This window comes from Osmia lignaria, chromosome 5 (genome assembly GCF_051020975.1).
Source record: "Osmia lignaria lignaria isolate PbOS001 chromosome 5, iyOsmLign1, whole genome shotgun sequence".
NCBI classification, from domain to species: Eukaryota; Metazoa; Arthropoda; class Insecta; order Hymenoptera; family Megachilidae; genus Osmia; species Osmia lignaria.
Genome location: NC_135036.1, coordinates 5610218 through 5627769, shown reverse-complemented (window position 1 = coordinate 5627769; position 17552 = coordinate 5610218). Strand labels below are relative to the sequence as shown.

Sequence of the window (17552 nt, the reverse complement as noted above, 5' to 3'; positions counted from 1 at the left end):
CGAGACGTTGGGCGCGTGACTGATACCGGCGGTCTCAATATCCATATTGACTACGGAGTCCTGGTCCGAATCGTCTGAGGGGTGGTTTTCGAGGGTCTTAGCGCGCGTGGCGGGATCGAGGCTGAGGATCGAGTTCGAATGCATAAATTTACGGTCAATCAGTAGAGGGCGCGGCACGCTCGGGCCTGCGCAGGTGGAGGTGCGCGTAGGCGACATACAGGGCGCCGCCTGGCGAGACGCCGCGGTAACTGTCGAAGAAGAAGCCTTCGATGCTACAGGTGGAAGCGGAGGGAACAGGTCGCGCTTGGTGGCGGCCATCTTGGATTTTTTGGTGGATTTTGTGGACGCCGGCGCCATTACGCCAGCGGCCAGGGGAATGAATTTTACACTGTTTGACGCGCTATCGGCGATAATGGGTGTAATGTTACTTACCAAGACGATGTTATCAAGGGATTTAGAGGATCCGAGGATCGGGGTACCTGTACTAAGTTGTGGCGACGCCGCGCGAGAATCTGAGTCGTGTAGGGACGCTTGAATGGCGGTGAAGGCGTCCTCTGAAGAAGACGTGCTGGAGGGCTTCGTTTCCGCGTTAAGCGGGATGGAGGTGAAGCGGAATCGACCTTTCCTCTTAAGGGAAGGGCGTCGGATCCTGAAGGGCACCTCCGAGGGCATCAGCCTCGGGGGGCGCACGACGGCTGCGAGCAGCCACGGAAAGCACAAATGCACTTAACACGATTACTAAAGAATTCGTGATAAAGAACTCTGAACGATCAGCCGGGGGCTGCCGTGATCACAAACATTCACAAAGCGCGAAATCACAAAGACAACGATAGACGCCTAATAAGTCACAGTGGGACGCAGCAGGCCACAGAAACACGACCGCACTCGACGACCGCTGAGGGTCGCGATTGACCCAGACTTTGCTTTTCTAGGGTTAACCTTCGGACGGCGGACCATGGAGAGAGTCTTGTTAATGTTTTGTATGTTTAGGCGACGATTGACCCAGGCTCAGTCTTTCAATGATTAAATTAATTAACGGAATTTTATGTAAAGCTTTAAACTTTAAATTGCCGTAGCACATGGGTCATTTTATAATAATTTTATGTCTTGAAATCAGGATAAATAATTTCAACAAACCTCTTTTAGCAGTTTTACGTAGTAGATCATTTCTAGCGGAAGCACTTTGCAATCAGAGTAGCACAAAAAAAAAATTCTGCATAAGTTCAAAGAGTCTGATAAGCGAAATACGAGAGACAGAGGTTTTGTAGGTAATTTTGTAACCGCATAATGCACTTGAGCCATCAACAAGCTTGGAAGAAAGGAACACGGCAGGTACAAAGTAAGATTACCAGCTCGTTCCACCGGCTTTCCTGCCAGTTAAAAAAAATTTCTTCCTTTTTTTTTTGGAATCGTGCGTCTCGTTTGCTTTTCATCGTTTTACGAGTGCTTTCATGGCGAGTCGCATTAACATCGAAAGTTTCCGTTTTCTCGGATGGTAAGTGGCGTTTCTGTAACGGGTTTGTTCATTAAATCCACGTCGTTAAAAAGTGTCGAGGGCTCTGGAATATTTTACGGAGCACGAAATGTTTAAATATTCTTTGAAAATTAGCATTCGTCGACTAGGAAACTTCGTAAATCACTTGGCCCTCGGCTGATTTCAATATTAAACTTTAAATTTCGTAATTTAAAATACCTGATTTATAGCCTATTGGAATGATAATTTTCCAATTTTAATTTTTGTTCTAAGACTCTAAATTATTTGTATTCTAAGATTTTTTGATTCTGAGATTCTAACATTCTAAAATTCTAAAATTCTAAAATTCTAAAATTCTAAAATTCTAAAATTCTAAAATTCTAAAATTCTAACATTCTAAAATTCTAAAATTCTAAAATTCTAAAATTCTAAAATTCTAAAATCCTAAAATTCTAAAATTCTAAAATTCTAAAATTCTAAAATTCTAAAATTCTAAAATTCTAAAATTCTAAAATTCTAAAATTCTAAAATTCTAAAATTCTAAAATTCTAAAATTCTAAGCTTCTAAGATTAAAAAATTTGTATACCTACATCTGTTCTTTGAAATCAAAACGCGATTACTCTTGAAGATTCCAATCGACATAAACGAGGATTACTTAACAGTCAGGATTGTTTCTGTTGATTGTTGGTTATCGGTGGTTGTAACGCTTAATTGAATCAGACGTTTCGCAAAGCCGAACCGGGTAAAGTCAAATTGGACGAGGGACTTGTCCGCGTGTATCTAAACACAGGTTTGTTTACCAGACCACTTTATCCGCTAGTATGTTTTCCTTGTTCACGGATAATATCGATGGAAAAGCGTTTTTATATCAACCGTACCTTCGCGATCAAATTAGGCGTCTCTAAGAAAAATAGCGATATAGGAGAAGCAGAAATTCTTAATATTAATAGATGGGTAATAATAAATAATACTTAAGGAAGGGGTTGTTTCTTCATTTTAAGGAATTTTTAAAGGTAGGTAATCATAATATATGTGAAAACGTAAATCAACGTGGTTCGTCTTAGTTTTTAATGAAAATTTAAACGACACCTTTGACATAATCAGTTATGTTATTGAAAGAACAAGTGTAACAGTTTTGCCACGGGGCACACGTTGAAGTAACGTCAGAAACGTGTACAGGTAAAGTTTCACCTAAAAGTTTCGAGTACGTGGTAGAACAAGTACATAACATCAGCGATTCGATGAAGTTCTACAAGTTACTAGTTGCTTTAACTTCTTAGCTATTTAGGTATTCAAGTACAGAATCCTTCAACAATTGAGTTATTCAAATGAGCTGCGAAGATCGCTTATTTATTCTGAAGTTTATAAATGGGTAGTGGACAATAGTGGATTCAGTTTGAATGAAAATTTATTTATAGATCTTTTAATAAAAATCTCGAATAAATGCAAATTATTTGAAAATAGCGAATAATTTTCAATTTAAAGATATTTTTATTTTAAACAAAATTTGATTTTCTGTTATTTCAAAATAACTAATTGAATTTTTAACTATTCGAATAAGTGTTTATTCGAGATGGAAATTTATTTCTTTAGCCAAAATTTCTGTCAGAAAATTATTTTAAACAATGGCTGTAATTTTGTTAATACTTATAGAAGAAGCAAAATATATTATATTATATCATTTTATTTATAAAGCTAAATAAATGTAAGAAACTGACAGGGTTTCTTATTTTTTAAATTTTTCTTCAAGTTTATATTTCTTTTATCCAATTAAGTATTAACATATTTTGTCATGTTCCTAAATCATCAAATAAATCATGAAATTAAAAATATAGAACATTTCTGCGCCGATTGTGAAATAGGTTAATCAAATGATTTTGAATGATTGAAGAAGTAGCAGCTTTGAAATTCATGGACGGTAAATCTGGCAAGAGAAATAATTACTGTAGAGACGAACGCAGAAAAGTATCATTATCTTGAATTTCACGGTTCTTTGAACGGCAACAAAGAATAATCGAGAAGAAGCCGTAGAATATCGGAAACGATAATTTTCTCGTGAAAGAAACGAATCCCTTTTGTCGATGAATCGCGTCGAGGGAGGGAAACTCCCTTGATAATAATAGAACAACTAATAACAATTCTCACGCACTGATAATCTTATAATGACGGTAATCAAATTATTCGATTGTTATTCGTTTTCTTTTCGAGTTGCAATTACACCAAACTTAATGTGTAATTAATATTAATAATCACCTATTAGATATTAATAGATTACCAACATTACTTCAAATTATTATTATTTCATAATGTAATTAGTATTAATAATTACCTAATAAATACCATTACTTTAAGCTATTACCATTACTTCATATTCACTGCTAATTATTATTTAACCCAGCGAGTAATATAGCTTTTGAAAATTCCTAAAGTATGTCAGTGTTACTTATTTCGGTAGTTAAATGAAGCTTACGTTAATTGGGTAATTACCGGGAATAAACTATAAATTTAATCGTTAAATTCATTCGCTGATTAAATCTACTCGATAGGAGTTGTTGTTGAAGTTCTTTATAGGGTAATTAAAGAGGAGGTACTCGATTGAAAAACTAGGTGGCCTTACGGCCGGTAAAAGTTTAATTAAATATTAAATAAACAGGTTAATCGGTACACTTAATCCGTGGGAAAATTGCAGGACGAAAGTATAGGCTGAATAAGAAGAAAATTATTGCTGTTGCAATTTTTCATTTTTAAAAGAAGAGACTTGAATTCCTTAATATTAAATAAAAAATGAAAATGAAGATGAAAATAAAAATAAAAATGTTATATTTATTAAAGGATAGTGAAACCAAGGGGTGGGTGTAACAAGGAATTGCCAAAAATTCGGGAAAACGAGAAAATCTGTATCGCAGGGTTTTTCCTCGCCGACGAATAACTCGGTTAATTACTCAGGACGATTCTGGCTCGCTGGTGTCCGATAAATCTGATTTGCTCCAGCGACTCGGTCAATCGGTTTCTCGCACGGATGCTTTTTAGGCACATCCGGCGTGTTTGCCTTGTAATACCACCACCCACGCTTGCACTCGAGATTACCTTTATTTCGAATTTCGAAATCCACCACCGACGACTCTATTGCCAATTACCACTGATGGAACCCGTGTTTCTTTCTATTTTTAAAAATTTCATTTCAGAAAATTTTCAATTTCTATTTTTCGTTGAACAAATATTTTTAATATTTAATTTTTGAATTTTTCGAACCACTGAGATAGAATATTGTAATTATCATGGATCGTTTAAAATTCATTAGGAAATGTTCTTTAAGTCGGCTGGATATTAGTAAACGAGAAGGTGGCTCGTTGAAGGGCGAAAGAAAACAAACGAGTCGCGAACAGCTGGCCGAGTTAAAAGGGGGGCAGGGGGTGCGTTGTTATCCGTTAAAATCTAGGTTATGAGTGCTAGGGCAGACCGCGAGGGAAAATTGAACCAAGAAGAGGAAGAGTAACTCAGCCTATTTTTCTCCTTTCTCTTTGCGTCGTCATCCTGTTCCATTTGTTGCTCGTTCGTTATTAGCCGACGGAGGTGACCCGACGTTCGAAATGAAAGAAATTGTATCGACAAGGGTTGACGAGGCTGGCTAAAATCGAGACCAGACGAAATGGTCGATATGAAATATTCCAACGATTCGAAATAATGGGATTTTATGAAACGGGGTGGGTTTCATGGGGGTTGTTAAGCGCCCATATCGATGATGCCAGGGAGAGTCTTGTTTGCAGGAACGTTTTATCGTTGAATTTGTTTTTATCTTTCGTTGGGGGATCGCCCTTTGAACCCTTGTACTTTGACACTCTCATTGGTTGTTATTTCTCTTTTATATCAGTACTCTTTCACCTTTATTTTATACTTTTTGTTCTGAAAGGGATGTTGGCTTGAATGGAGACCTTTTGATCTGTTAACTTTGTGTTTCAGTTTCACTCTGTTGTTTGTTTTTCTTTGTCGTGTATGTGAATAATAATATCCTTTTATTTGGTTTGAAATAATAAATTGAAATAATTGAAGATTATTTTATTAACGTGGATTTTGTTCATTAGATTTATCGTGGACTGAGAATTTTTTATCCGAGCTGCTGGAGGGATTGTGAAAATCAAATTGTTCATTTATTAAAAATTAAATATCAACGTTTCGTTTCTAATTAAATTCGAAGTAAAACTTGTTTACTTGCACTTTTCTTAAGTTTCAAACGTTCAGTTCAAATAAACACGCGTTTCGAGTTAATTAATTAAGAAGATAGCCTTTAAGCAGGCATCCTCATCAGGTTAATTACTTTGGGTAAGAAGAGAAAAAAAAAGGAACGTCTTGAAACAGGATTCTTCGCTTAGAGCGAATTAGATTCACTTTATTGCAGACACCATTCGCGTTTCTTTTGTTCGTCTAGCTGGGATTACGTTCTCAAAAATTTGACAAAGAATAATGATCCGAGGGAAGAAGTTCTCTTAATCACAAGTAAGGGGTTAGTTTTGTCCTTGACGCGTTAGGTACATAATTCAAGATGGGAGATTAATTTCTTGCTTCAGGAGACATCATTCTATCTGAGATTAACGGAACTTTGTCGAAGGAAAATTTGGTCGATTAACTTTAATTCGATGAAAAGTTTGAGAGATTTCGAAGAAAAATAACTAGCTAGCTACTGATCGAAAAGAGAATATACTTCGTAATGATATTGTACATAATTTAGAACGTAAAAGAAACTTCATTATTATGGAATCTTAATTCTAAGATTCTAAAATTTCTAGGATTTTAAAATTCTAAGTTTCTAAAATTCTAAGATTTTAAAATTATAAAATTATAAAATTCCAGAATTGAAAAAGTGTAGAATTTAGAGCTCCAGAATTCTAAAATTTCACAATGTTAATTTTTCAAAACAGTGCATTTTTATTTTTTAATTCTGATGTCACGGATCGGAAAGGGTTGTTCCAAACGATTTATTGTATCAAACTGATTTCCAGCACCGGATGAACACGTTCTATTCCGTTGCGTACGATACTATCTCTATTTTTAGTGGTTTCTATCAAAAGAGTTCGAACGAGAAACCTTTTCGAACGAGATCCAGACTGGATTTCATTGCACGGTTTAATCTTTCCTTCTATTTTTCTCTGTTTCCCTCGTTGCGTGCCGCCGAAACGTTTTCATTTGCCTGCTATCCACAGGTATCGGCTTTTTTTTTTATTCCACGGATTTAATTAATTAATAACGGTTTAGTTATTCATGAGAGAGAACGGATAAACGAAATTCAGATTTTCAATTACCGCCAATGCGATAAACGGGACGGAGGAGCGTTTTTCGTACATTCATCAACGTAATTTTTATCCGACTTCGAAAAGGAGGAGGATACTCAATTCGATGTGTATATTTTTTTCTACATTACGATGCTTGAAAAGAATAATGGTACGGTTTAACGATTTCCTTTTTTTTTGTAAAACGTGAAACTTTGTAATTTGATAAAGTATTTTGAACTTTTTTTTTTAGAAGTATAGCGTAATGTATATATACATATATAATGATTGATCTTTTTCCAAAAAAAGTAGAAAATATAATGTAATGCGTTTTTTACATAATAAATGATAATTTTGAATGGGATAATGTAAAATTTAGAAAATAAAAATAATACGAGGCACAGAATTAAATAAATTAAAATTGTGACTCTCTCCGTGGTCCGCCGTTTGACGCATTGCATTATATTTCTTAACTTTTTAGAACTATTTTTTAATTATCGATAAAGGTAATAGAGTGCACTTCACTGATTTCGATTTTTTATTATTTTTCATAGGTAATTACTTTTTAACTACAGAATATCTGATAATATTTATTCACTTTTATTTAAATTATTCCGAGGGAACGAAGTACGAGAAATGAATTACTATTAGAGGTTTTTAAAGTGCTCTAGCTGTTAATTAAAAATTTAAATAAAACATTTTCTCTCGAATTTCAAATACGCGGAATCCAGCCCGACGAATCCGCTTACGGAAACTCCTCGTCAGGGTATTTCGTGGCGCAGTCGCGAATTCAAGTTTCCCCCACGATATTATGCGAAACCCCCGTGCAACGAATGCCTTTGATTTTCGCTAATTACATGACATTCGACGAGAAGCTATTCACGAGACTGGTTGGTTTTTGGATTTAAAAAGTTAGAGAAACCTGTAGCCGGTTTCATCATTATTTTTTTTTTCCTTTCTTTTCGAGCGTTCTAATGAAATGAAGTTTTTTCTCTCATTTACTTTCTCTCATTTTCGAGTATCTTCTTCTCTATTGAAGTCAACCTGGACACTCGTTCGGCTGAATAAAACTTCCGGTGTCTCGCCGAATTTTCATCTCGCTGGAAATATAACGTGCCTTTGTTTCTAAGCTAATTGTACCTTAAGAATCAAATTAATAATATACTGCCTTAACACTAGAACTACCAAAGGGGTTTCAGATTTTTTATTTTAAATTATAAAATTTATTAAAATGTTCATTGACACATACGTTGACTTTTATTGAGATAAAGAATTATAATAAATTTCACTACTTATCTATCTATTTTTCAATTTCATTTTCAATTTAAAAGCCAGTGTACTTTAAACATCGTTAGTTATACTATTAAAGTGATTAAAATAATTCGAATTTTAAATGTTAAAATATTAAAACTTTTGAAATAAATAAAAAGAAAAGATAGAGAACATTTCGTTTTTAATTAATCGTTCGATTATTATTGAAGAATACACTCTGTACGAAACACCACTGATCTATACTACTGCGAATCACCGTTATCATTGACTTGTACTACTTACAGCCACGAAAGCGAACCGATCCCGTTCCAACTAACGTATCGCAGTATATCGGCTTGAATTACTAAAGGAAACAACGACGAAATATCAGGTTCTCTGTGAAATCGTCGTTCCCGTTGCAATCGACCCAAAAAGAAACGTTGGAAAGTCTCCCTTTGGCCGTGTCCGTCGACCGGAATACCAGCCGAGGCAGGAGTTTTCATCTTCAAAATTGGAGATAAGACGTACAAGAAAGTGTATCAAGGAATCGATATAAAGGGGATATAGAAATGCGAATAGGAAGTCGTATAGGGGTTGAATAGCATCAAGAAGGCAACGCGATAAGGCAACCTCCAACAGTAATCGAATTTCCATCGAAACTCTTCAACTGTATTTGATTGTCAGTGTGCAGGTCTCTTCATTTTGAGTTATTACAGGATCCTAGAAGAGATTACAAAATGAAACTCGTTTCCAGGGGGATTCATAAATACCTGTACAGCAGTGAACTATTTTGTATCACGGTTGGAAGGGTTGTTAGGGGAGCCTGTATTACACCTGTGGGCAGCTTAAACACACAATAATTATCATGTTTGATTAGTTCCCTTGCCTGTTAATGAATCCTGTTCATATTTGATCATTCATGTTAATGTTTGATTTCTGTATCAATAATTTTTGTAGTTGTCTCAAAATTAACACTAGAACTACCAAGGGAGTAAAGTTTATTTTAAGTTATGAAATTTATTAAATTGTTTTTCTTGAAATATATGTTAACTTCTGTTGAGATGAAGAATTATTGCATATGCTGATTTAGGTTTCAGTCTTTATCTATTTATTTTCTTATTTTATTTTTTATTTAAAATTCAGTGTACATTGGATGGGCTGGTAGTTCTAATATTAAGGCCTAATAATTTTATATAAAAAATCTAATACAGACAAATATTGAAATTTTATCCTTGAAATTTGAATGCTGGTAGTTCTAATATTAAGGCCTAATAATTTTATATAAAAAATCTAATACAGACAAATATTGAAATTTTATCCTTGAGATTTTAAAAAGTGTAATCTTGAGACATTCATTATTTATTTATTTCTTCTTTTTCCAATTTATTTTAAATTTTAATAAACAGACATTTTCGAGCCAGTTCAAGATTCGAGCATAAAAATAAAGAAGGGTTTGATTTCGTTTGATTTTTGCAACGATATCACCATCTTCACGGTTGCTTAATCTAAATTTAGATTGGTCGAGGTATTAAATAGCGTTCACGAGACATATTTCACGTTGCTGGAACGGTTTTGGCTAATCTAAGGAATTTATTTTCAGCCACGTGAAACGACGTCGGAATAACTTCTATGTTCCCGTACATTTCGAGGGTATTTCACCCTCTTTATCGCACCTTGTTACGCAAATGTGATCGTTCCCTCTGCGTGGTGAGGAAAGGAGGAGGGTGGAGAGATATTTAACTACCATCTCGAATTCCGAATCGGAAATGCATGAAGCGTATCGATAAATCAAATGCTTTTCTTCGAGTTGGTATTAGAATTCCTTTGGGATGCATGCTTTTACATAATTAGGAAAAATAAAGAAGAAGTCTTATCATCGTTCAATGATAAAAAAATTGGTATAATACTCTGTTGTTATTAATCAGTATCACGTCTTCTTAATTACTACTTTAAATTTAAATATTTTTACGTGCTTCTGAGCATTTGAAAAATGGCGCGAAAATATAATAACAATAAAGATTACTTAATTAATTTGTGTTACCGTGAGTTTAAAAACAAATTTTAAAGTGAAAATACAATAATATTAATCTAAATTGAAGTGTATAATTTTGGAACGAAATAATTTTATAGATTGAAAGAATAATTTGTGAAGGAACAAGAAAGAAATGTAAAATTTAAAAAATGAAAATAGTATTTATGAAATATAAAACTAAATTAAAATCTGATAATAGTTATCATCCCGATCGTTCCGCTGATTTATCGTTTTACCGTTGATTCGTTGATTAATAATCGGTTTCCGTTGCAAATCGAGCCAATTAAATAACTGAATACGATGAGTAAATACACCGATAACCGTTTGTTTGACAATGCAACAATAATTAACACGTGTATCACAATGAATTTCGTGAACGTCAAATGGGACGCGACGATCGTTCGTTAAATTGACATTGATTAATTCGCTTGATGACACTTAATAACCGTCCATCATTTATTTTCCATCGAATTTGTAAAACGATTGATAATCATTTTCTGATCCTATGAGACTGGAACTCTTTCGAGCGAATGCGCGAAACATTAAACGCAAATTTGTTCGTTGGAAAATCGGGGGAGAATTAGTGAACGAAAATTTATAAACGCGAGAGAAAATGCTGAACGTCCAGAGGAGGATTATGTAACGAGTGATTTTAAACTCTCGGACGTTTACATTTTAAAAGCATTACAGCGAAACGGATCGCGTGTAAGTTTTCGTTCCGATTAAATATTTTCCAAATTGTAACATTAACGTTTTGATGATATTCTAACTTTCAAGGATTTACTCAATTCATGTGTGTTTTTAAAAATAAATTCTAATTGTGAAAAATACTCGGGTTCCTTTGAAATAGAGATGAGGGGTGGTAATACCTATGGTCCTCCAGTTTTATATTTTTCCTTAAAATCTGATCAAAAATGTTTTAAATTTTTCCTTAAAATGTAGATAAAGTTTCTAAATTATTTTTCCTTGGAAATGATTTTCGTTAAATGATACATCTCAATTATTTTTATTTGAAAATGACTTTCTTTAAATAGTTTCCTTAAATCATTTTTCCTTGAAAATGATTTTCCTTAAATAATATTTCTTAGTTATTTTTCCCTGACAATTATTTTCCTTAAATAATTTTGTCTTGAAAAGCATTTTCCTTAAATAATTTTCTTTACAATATGTTTCCTTGATTATTTCTTCCTGACAAGTAATTTAATTGAATTTGTTATAATATGAAAATCACTACCCCCTTTCTGCTCTTAATTCTTCAGAACGGTTAATTACTTATTGGCACACTTCATAAATAGAATACTCGATGATTTGGATGAAATTGAAAAATGTTTTCACAACGAGTCGAGAACTTAACGACAAACGTCCGTTTGTCTCATAATAGGATCTCGATAATGGGTCGAGTATATATTCCATGGTCGGCACAATGGTTCGCGAGCTTTCAGCATTAAATTGCCCCCACACCCCTTTCCTCCACTTTCCTTACGACGTCTTCGTGCCCCATTCAGTTCCTTCCAGTTTGCACACAGAGCTTTCGAGCACGCGAATAGAAGGAATAACGATCGGTGCTATTCGTCCACCAAATGAATGCCATAGTTTGCGTCGAAGCCCGCGAGAATTCCGATTCTAAGGAGAAGATAAAATTCTTAACGAGTTCGGTCTGTTCACCGAGAAAAGGGAAATAAGTTTGGGATTGCTTGATATTGCGTGGCTGTACGATAATTGCCTGTCTGATTCCTCTTTGTTTGCTCTTTTTAGGAACCTGAACTTTCTTTTGAATCCAGGGAAATGAGTTTCTTAAGGGTAGAAAGATGGTGTTTGTCTGTTACGGATGGAAAAATTAAAAAATTAAATATTGACAATTTACTTTGATCAAAAATGTGTCATTTTTTACCTGGTACACTCGTGATCAAATCAGGGTAGTTTACCTGTTACGGATGACAGAATTAAAAAATTAAATATTGACAATTTACTTTGATCAAAAATGTGTCATTTTGTATCTGGTACACTCGTGATCAAATCAAGGTAGTTTACCTGTTACGGATGACAGAATTAAAAAATTAAATATTGACAATTTACTTTGATCAAAAATGTGTCATTTTGTACTCTGTATACTCGTGATCAAATCAGGGTAGAAAGATGATGAATTCAAAAACGAAATATTAACAATTTACTTTGATCTAAAATGAGTAATTTTATATCCCAACTCACGGCTTTCCCAAGGTGATTAAAAATTATATTATTTTTCTAAATTAGAATTCTGGAAATTCATTTTCTCAAGAAAAGCCGATTTGATCGCTTTTCATGAATACCATTTCCCAATATACATATTTTTAATTAACAATAATATTCGAAGCAAACGATGAATTTTAACGTCAAAATCAAGTCACCCAACGAATCTCCGCAACATCTGCGTTTAAGTATCTCCGTTTAGCTCACGTTCAGCCGTTATGAAGCGTCCCGTGATGCGATAAAAAAATTTATTGAAAAATGGCCAGCAAGTTGAATGGCACTTTGCGAGCCGTTTTTTTAAGCAGCCGGAAGATTTATATCGGACATAAAGCGGATGTAAAACAGGAGACGATCTTATAGGAGATATCAGAGCAACCAGGGCACAGAAACACATTTGCAATAAAAAGTATATTTCCAAGCTGCAAACGTTGGTCAATTTTTCATGTGGAATAAGAATCTCTATAAGGAGGCCAAAGATACGGTAAAGGTCTTATGGCTGTGACATTATCGGCAACAGGAATAGAATGGGGATTGTCTTGGGTCGGGTTTGCGCCTCGGTGGTGGGCTGAGTAATTAACAGACAAAGTTTCCCTTGGTCTCTAAAGTGAATAATTACTGAGCGCAGCAACCGTGACCTTAACTGGTGTTAATGCAACATCAGCGAATCAAACGTGCTTCTTTGATGCTGTTCAATCGAACGGACAAGAGATGCTCCACCTAACGATGTATCAGTTTCAATGTAATTAAGAACAGACGGTTATTGTCAGTTGAGACTTTGAGAGTTAGAAACTCATTTATTTTAAAAAATAAATAAATAAATAATTTACTGCTTAGCAGCCATCATCATCAATGGCACCGGGCACGGATAAATTGCCTCTTTATGGCTTTACCAATGATTGAATCATTGGGTACTGAAGACCCAACATTTAACCCTTCTTGGGGTAAAAATCTCTTCTGAGTGGGTTAAAATTTCTAGGTCTGTGCCGGAGTCACTTTTAATTCACATCAATATTTCACTAATATGGACGTAAGACGCCTGGTGATACATTAATTTTTCTTCTGAGATAATTATTTAAAAATGATGCAAAATTTACAGAAAAAATATATCTCGTATACCGAGCAAAATTTGTCACGTCCAAACAGGACGTATACCGAGGTACTACTGTATATCTATGCACGTGTGATTCTAATTGTCCTTGATCTTTTGAACCATAAATCCAATTGCGCCAAGCCACTCGCAGGTGGCAGGCTCTTCTTATGTATAATTTAATGATGACCATTCTCTGGAGAGAGCTTTGATTGCGGCTTGCACGGATGTTTATTACGGGTATACGACTAAAATGGATCATGTAATTAGCAGGGTACTTAACGGATTGAACGTAGCCAGAGCAGTCCTTCCACTTATCCTTAATAGAAACGTGTCCGAGTGGTAAGCGCAGCAGCCTCTAAACCCTACCACGTACCTTGATCCAGCAATTTCTTGGATAGATTGCAATTAAACAACATTGCTGATCGATAGCAGGCTAATCGAGTTGTTACCCACCTTGAATTTACCGACTATTTTTACTCTATGGGGGTTATCGCGTGGAATAGTGCTGTTATGAGTTGACTCATCGCTGCGGTTACATACAGGGTGGCGTAGAAATAAGAGATTGCTTCTTTTATTATTTCCGGACAATTTGAGGCTTCATTTTTGAAATATAAGAGATTCAAAATTGGTTGGAAACGTATACAGTTTTACCTTTTCTCTGAAAAAGTAAGAAATATAATACAAATATGATGGATTTCTCAATCCTCGTACGGCGGACCATGGAGAGAGCCTTAATTTTAATTTAATTTTATATCTAATTTTATTTTCTTTCGTTTAACATTTATATTAATGTCCTTCTATATATTTTATAAATTTGTAAAAGGCTCAGCTGTTCAAGGGTTAAATAATATAATTTAATTATCTTTCGCAGCCCGAATAGAATTATAGTTTTAAGACACATATTATATTATATTTTCTACTGTCTTAGGAAGAGGATCAGTCATTGTATAGTGGTCGATAACTATGATAATTTTCAAATTTAAACTCTCAATTTCTTAATGATGATTTCTAAGTCGATTAGGGACTGTTGTCTATCTTCCCAGTGTAATCTGTTGTTACCAGAGGAGAAGGTAACTGGACAATGTAATAAGCTTTACAATATTTAAAGCTATTGGGATTCTGAGCTGAAACTGGACTTAGGAGTTGGATGGATTGTTGCAATTTTAATGGGACAATATTGGTCAGTTCAAGAAATGGTTACTGGAGGATTATTTCAAATACTTTATTTTGCAATAAGACAGATGGATCTGATTATCAATATATAAACATTTTCAGTTTATCTAATTGTAAAATCAATCAGTGATTCGTACTTCTTGTTAATTATCTAAGTTAGAATGCATTCTTGAAACGGAGAATTTCAGTTAAAATTAGTGCAAATAGCAAACTGTGAAAGTACTGTACTTAGCGTCTGTAGTCATCAGAAAAGGGTTTTCACGAGAAGAACCGGAAATGAGGATGCGCTTTCGAGCCATACCTTAATGCAGCACAGCTTCTAACGAGTTCTCGAGACTAGCTGACCAACTTTTCCAATTTAACCAGACGTACCAAGAATATTGTAAGCGACCAACCATTACCATACACTCGCATTAAGAAGTTATCCTTGTGGACACCCAAGTTTTGGAATTTGTCCATAGATTTAGATCCTCTAACGGGCTGAAAATATTGAAATTGAAACCTTAAATATTTCCCAAACTTTCCATTTCTAATTAAAAATTCTCACGGTAATATTAAAAACGTTCAGTTTAATTAAATTTTTTACGTCGTCTAATTAAATTATTATTTTTACGAGATTTTTGTATGACCAATTTTAATAAATGCATTTAACAAATTTCCCACTTCAACTAAATAAAGCGACGAATGATTTTTCAGTTAATTCAATTACGAAATTCTCTTTAACGGAGTTACATAAAACGTGCAGTCATAAATGTTTTATGAAGAATTTAACGTTGAAAGACGGTAACAGAAACTTTGAAATCGTCACGGTGAATTTTATATAGCGAACACTGTGAGCTTTAATGCCTCGGAAAACATAAGAACGGATTACGCTTTTTCGTGAAATTACTCTCAAAGGAGCAACGGGGAAACACGCATATGTGCGTGATAAAAATTCATGAATAACAGGCTGTGCACGGCCGTATGCAAATACAGAACAAGAACATGGTAGAAACAGAAACTGATGCTTTTAATACTATTTTACATTACCATCGTTCATTTTCCTCACTCTAGTTTCCTCGATAACTGTTTATACACAATCTACGATTTAACTTTTTACGACATTTAAAATTTAAACATTTAAAAATACTGTTTTTTAAATTAGATATGTTATTTTAAATTAAATTTAAAAAAAAAGTGTTGTAAATGGGGTAATTTATAGTTATCGATCCCTATATAATGATTAACCCTTTTTCTAAAAAAATAGAAAATGCAATATAATGCGTTTTTAGGACATTGACCTAAATGTAAATATATAATTTTTAAACAAAAATTACAAAATTAAATTAAAACTGAGTCTCCATGCTTCGCTCTCTTAGAGGGTCTCCAGTACCTGCCATCTTAGGACTCTCTCCATGGTCCGCCGTCTGAGGGTTGAATCTTTGTATACGGGTTAACAATCGTATACATTACCCCAATTAAAATAAAATTAGTACAATTTTTAATACACCCATACCTCGCTTTATGAGCCGTATAACGAATCAATTATTTTGATACAAACCCATACAAATTCAATTGGATCTGTTCAAATTTTGTATAAAACAATATAGTTTTTGATTCATAAAGCAATTTATTCTTTTTATTTCCTATAAAAATGTTTACATAAAAATAAAAGTACAGTAATTTTTTTGGCCATATAACGAAACCCTGGGGGCCGTAAATCGAAAAAGGCCGTTATAGCGAGGTATAGGTGTATAACAAAAATATAAAGAAAATAATATTTGTAAAATGTCAATCATGTTAATCTTGAACAATTTTTCAACCGGAAATGGCAGGATACCACAGCTTGTTCAATCTGTATCTCCTTATCGCAGGAAATCGTGTTGAATTTTGATCGTCGCACGATTGATCGATGGAAAATTAGGTTCGATTCTTTTCTTAGAATCTCGACCGAACGATTTTCATCTTAGATAGAGATTCGTTTTAATCCCGGCACGCGTCAAAGCCGCCTGTCACGAGCAAGATTACATTTCGCCCCTCGTCAGGTGAGACGTGGCTCGTTCCAGCGACGTTGAAGTTCAATTAAAGTTCTTCGGATTTCAGCAACGATTTTCATTTTGCCGCGACAGCCGCGAGATTAGTCATCGAGAGACGAGCGGTGCACACTTTGCGTCGCTGAACACGCTTCGCAGCAAGCCGTAATTAATTTGCCTCGATTTTCAATCACACCCTCTAAGCTAATACCACCTTTCCATCGTCCATTTAATACGTTCTTATGAAACAAATCAGGAAGAATTTAACGAGGAACGTCTATTTAAATTAAATCTTCAGATGATCTTTATTTTCTCTTAAACATAAATTTTCAGATAATCCTTTCTCAATATAAAGATATAAAATATAAAATAGGAAAAATCGTTGGTTCTGGACCATCGATTTAACGTCAACAACACTGAAACGTCTTAATGGCGCACAGTTTACAAATTCATTGAACGTTCTGAAGGACGTAAATAATTCTGAAGCTTGACGTAAAACGAAACCCCTCATTAGCACTCCAATTTGACCTGCTACTGGTAGACGTTTGAAAGCTTTCCCAAGAGGACCCTTTCAAATCGCCTTCCTTTCTCTGTTTACTTTTCACTTCCGAATCGGATTTTCCTGTGCGTTGATCTCGTGATTACACGTTCATCCTGGACGCTTGATAAAGATATTTCGAAATCAAACGTTTGCTCTGATTAATTTCTGCTGAAAACGTATATTTTCTAAATAATAAAAATTCCTGAAAACTGGTGGGTAGATCTCCACCCTGTGGATATAATAGCATTTTATATCACAAAGACTGCAATATTGTTGAATATTTTCATATGTCACATATTACTGCGTTTGATCGAAAAGTTTTTTGCCGACGGTGGTACTGTCACGACAAAATTACAAGCGCGATTCATAAATTTCCTCTCGCGAGAGCGTTGATCGTGGTCGAAATTGAAATTCCTCGCGCGACGATTACGTTATCAGCAGCAACAGCACAGTCCGCGGGGAATCGCGTGGCAAAAATGTAATTA

The 17552-nt window shown here is 34.6% G+C and overlaps 1 protein-coding gene across 1 annotated transcript in view; it reads left to right on the top strand.

Annotated features, from left to right (window-relative positions):
* Positions 1-17552, top strand: part of LOC117607821 (octopamine receptor beta-2R) — a 142749-nt gene that overhangs the window by 17683 nt on the left and 107514 nt on the right. The gene's annotated exons all lie outside the window — the stretch shown is intronic.